The sequence below is a fragment of the Cicer arietinum genome, chromosome 4, assembly GCF_000331145.2.
Source record: "Cicer arietinum cultivar CDC Frontier isolate Library 1 chromosome 4, Cicar.CDCFrontier_v2.0, whole genome shotgun sequence".
Taxonomy (NCBI): Eukaryota; Viridiplantae; Streptophyta; class Magnoliopsida; order Fabales; family Fabaceae; genus Cicer; species Cicer arietinum.
In genome coordinates this window covers 46676625-46681230 of record NC_021163.2, presented here as the reverse complement: position 1 = coordinate 46681230, position 4606 = coordinate 46676625, and positions in this window count along the sequence as shown.

The window sequence follows — 4606 nt, the reverse complement described above, 5'->3', positions numbered from 1 at the left end:
AAGAGAGAAAGCTTAGGTTATGATCGATGAACTAAAAATCATCATTCAGAGCAAGCATGAATCTCATTTTAAGGAAACTTATGAAATTGAAAACCAAGAGAGTGTTACGATTCAAAAGGAGAACATTCTTCTTAAAAAAGAAAATTAAATTCTCAAAAATGACTTACAAAACTTTATCAAATCCACTAAACCATTTCAAAAAATCATAGATATTTTTAGATATTTGTTATATATATATATATATAAAGAAAGAAAAGGAAATAGAAAGGAAGGAAAAATAAAGAAAGGAAAACAGAAAGAAAATCATTTCCTCCCAACCTTCGCAAGAACCCTTCTCCTCCTTCTTCTTCTTCTTCTTCTTCTTCTTCTTCTAAAGGATATCACATTTTTAATTTGAAAACTAAAACTTATGAAATAAGTATGCATGTATTATTTGATGAGTATGATGATCTTGATTTAAAAAAAAGAGATGATGAGGAGGAAAAATAATCTACACAATCACAATAGATTGTTTCCCAGGAAAACGAGATTGATAAACAATCTCCGTTTCAAAATCCTCTTAGAAGTTGGAAACTAAAAGGTGACCATCCTTAAAATCAAATCATTGAAGATACAACTAATGGGATTAGAACAAGAATGTCATTTAAAGATGATGTCAATAGAAACATGGCAATCATATCCCAAATAGAACAAATACCCATCAAAGAAGTCATAATTGATCAATCTTGTATTGAAGCAATGAAGGAAGAATTTCCTCAATTCAAAAAGCATGAAGTCTAGACTCTTATTCTAGATCCACAAGATCAAACAATCATTGGAACAAGATGGATATTTAGAAACAAGCTAGATAAAGAAGGTAAGGTTGTTAGAAACAAAGCAAAGCTAGTTGCTCAAGGTTATAATCAACAAGAAGGTATAGACTATAATGAATCATTTGCTCCCGTTGCAAGGTTAGAAACTATACGAGTTCTTCTTGCATATTCATCTCATAAACTTATCAAACTTTTTCAAATGGATGTCAAAAGTTCATTCTTAAATGGTTTTTTAAATGAACAAATTTATGTTTGTCAACCCCCTGGTTTTGAAGATCAAAATAAACCAAATCATGTTTTTAAACTTACTAAAGCTTTATATGCATTAAAATAAGCTCCTAGAGCATGGTATGAAAGATTAAGCTCACAACACTTTTCAAGGAAACAAATAAAAAAGATTTACTTAGTGTTCAAGTGTATGTTGATAATATTATCTTCGGATCAACTAATGAAAAAATGTGTGAAGATTTTTCAAATCTCATGCAAAGTGAATTTGAAATGAGTATGATGGGAGAATTGAGGTATTTTATTTGAATTTCAAATTAAGCAACACAAAGATGGAATTTTCATATGTCAAGAAAAATACATAAAAGATCTTTTAACAAAATATAAAATGAGTGAAACCAAAATTATGACTACTCCCATGCATCCATCCTCTTCATTAGACAAAGATAAAAATGAAAAATCAATTTCTGAAAAAGAATACAGGGGAATCATTGGTTCTTTACTTTATTTAACTGCAAGTAAGTCTGATATTGTTTTTCTAGTAGGATTATGCGCTAGGTTTCAATCCTTACCAAAAGAATCCCATTTAACTGTTGTGAGATTTTTTGTTATCAAGTTTGTCCTACTGATCTTGACCTTTGGTATAGCAAAAGTTCTCATTTTGATTTTGTAGCTTACTGTGATGTTGATTATGTCAGAGATAAGATCGAGATAAAAACACAATTGCTTTATCAACCACTGAAGCTGAATATGTCTTAGCAGTAAATTGTTGCTCCCAAGTTTTAAGGATCAAAAATCAACATGAAGACTTTTCAATCAGCTATTATCATATTCCAATTTACTGTGATAATCCTAGTGCGATTAATCTGTCTAAAAATCCTATTCATCATTCCAAATCCAAACATATTGAAATAAAACATCACTTTATTAGGGATCATGTGAATAAAAAGGAAATTGAATTAGTCTTTGTTATACAAAGAATCAATTAGCTGACATATTTACATAGCCTCTTGTTGGAAAAAAATTTAATTCAATCAAAGAAAGATTAAAAATAATAAAAAATCCCACTCAAAATCGTTAAAAACTAAAACAAGAACATTCTTTTCATAACGGAGAACGTTCTCTGTTTGAGTCTGTTTTAACAAACGGCTCAAGAACATTCTTGGTTTCTTCATCATGAAGAAAATTCAAAAATCAACTTTGGAACCTATATTGTCTGCAGCTCATCAAAAAGTAATGACTACCCATTCCTATTACTTCCACATAATCTCCACTCCCCTCCTTCCCAATAACGTCTGCCACATCAACTTTCAAATCACACGTGTGGCACTCTCTCATCTCACAAACCACCTCCAAAAGTCAAAACTATTCATCTTTCTCCACTAAACAACAACTTCACACTTTTTTTGAAAAAAGTTCATTTCTCTGTCTCTTTCATCCTCACATCTCATTCTCTCAACAATGGCTCATACAAAGCCAGCAACACGCAAGAACCCTCAGTCAAGAACACTATCTCTTTCACCATCACCTCCACCTAGACCCACACCTCCACATTCTTCTTCAAAGAGAACATTCTCTAACAACCTATCATCGTCCCCAGAGTTAAGCCCCTGACGGATTACACTTGCTCCACTCTCCATCATTCTTCCACCTTTATTTCAATGCGCAACTCTATCGATTAGTCCGACTCCACCCCATCTTCAAAAAACACTTAACACTCGTTCAAGTACTTTATCTTCTAAACGAAGATCAATGCGAATCTTGGCAAGTATTGGCACCTTTGAAACCCAAAACCCAGACTCAACAATTTACACAATTTCTGATGATGAGTCTGACCCTACACCATCACCACAAATTCCCAAACCAAAATCTGCCACTTTACACAACCCTACGTACCCTCAAAATCACCAACATCCCAAAAATCCCCTTCCAAGGTGAAAACCTCCAATATGAAGGTAACTCTATTAAACATCACATTAAATCCCTTGGATGGACTAACTTCCATCAAGTATCTGACTGTTTTTATCCCGATGTCATCTGAGCCTTTTACTGCGCTGAAGCCTTTGCAGATAAATCACTCATTGTTTCAAAACTAAAAGGCATTGAAATGCGGTTGAGTCCTTTCATTTTTGCTTATATCCTTCAACTGCCATCTGAAGGACCAATAGTTTATGGAAAAAAATTGGTATTCATCCTTAAACAATACCAAAGATGAAGGGTTTCAAGAGCTGTTCATTGCTAGGTCCTCAAACTTTTTCTCAGCACATATAAAACCCTTTCCAAAAAAAAATTAGTAGCAGCAAACAACACTCTATACTACCCCATTATGGCAGTTACGAAAATGCTTCTGATGTTGACACTTTAGTCATCTATCATCTTCTTCACTGCAAGAAGTTTAATCTACCCCATCTGATAATCCACCAAATGATTGTTGACATCAACAAAGACTACAAGAGAAACAATGTCCCATATGATATGGTTTTCTAAAAAATCTTTAGATATTTTAATATCTATTTGATGACAGAATCATCTCGATTTAAAATATCAAATTTTCCTCTGAGAATATTTCTCACATGAAACAAATTCCATCCATCCCACCATCACCCAAAGCTACATTCACTCTACCTACTACTGAAAGAAAAAGATATGCCCGCACCTCTGCAATCAAAACCAATGCTAAACAACCAACAAATCATGGATGTTCTCTGTCTCCCCAGAACGTTCCCCATCGTTGTCTTTCTGAATTAGATATTTTTTTTCTCCTATTCCTTTTTTCTATAAAAAATGGGGAGAAGTAATTCTTAGATTTTAAGTATATCAAAAGTCTTTTTGTATGATTACTTCTGTAATTTTTTGTTTTTAAACAATGTGTATGTCCAAAATATTATTGTTATATTAATGGAAGTTATATGTTGGTTCAAAAGATTAGCACATATTGATGGGGAGTTTTTAACTAAAAGCTCTCTATGATTATTATTAAAATCAAAATTAAAATGTGAATTAACATGTTTGTCATCATCAAAAAGGGAGATATTGTTGAGACAAAATCCCAAATTAATGTTTCGATGATAACTAAACAAAAGTTAATTAAGACTTATAATTATGATTCTACGTGTTGTGGTATTTAACATGTGTGTTTGAGTGTGTTAACAAAAGATAGGTACCAAGCATTACAAAATATATCATATTAAAATGAAGCAAGCTAATTCAGATAAACGAAGAACGTTCTTAACAGAATTTTGTAAAACGAAAAATGTTCTCCACTGTTCAAAAATAACAAGAATGACCAGATTCTTAAAGAAAAGATTAGATCGATGATTTATAATTTGTTCCAAAATTTCACCAAAAATATACAAATATCAATTCAGTATAAGAATCACTTCAAAAGACAAAGACAAAAAACTATGCTTCATAATTCATAAAGCAAGATTATTATCCAAGTTGAGCAAGCATTAATAAACTGTATTATATTTTCTTTAGTTTAATTATAAAATATTTAGTTAAAAATAATATAATTGACGAAAAGAGTTGGACACTACCTTAACATTTGAAAGCAAAATAATTCTTTT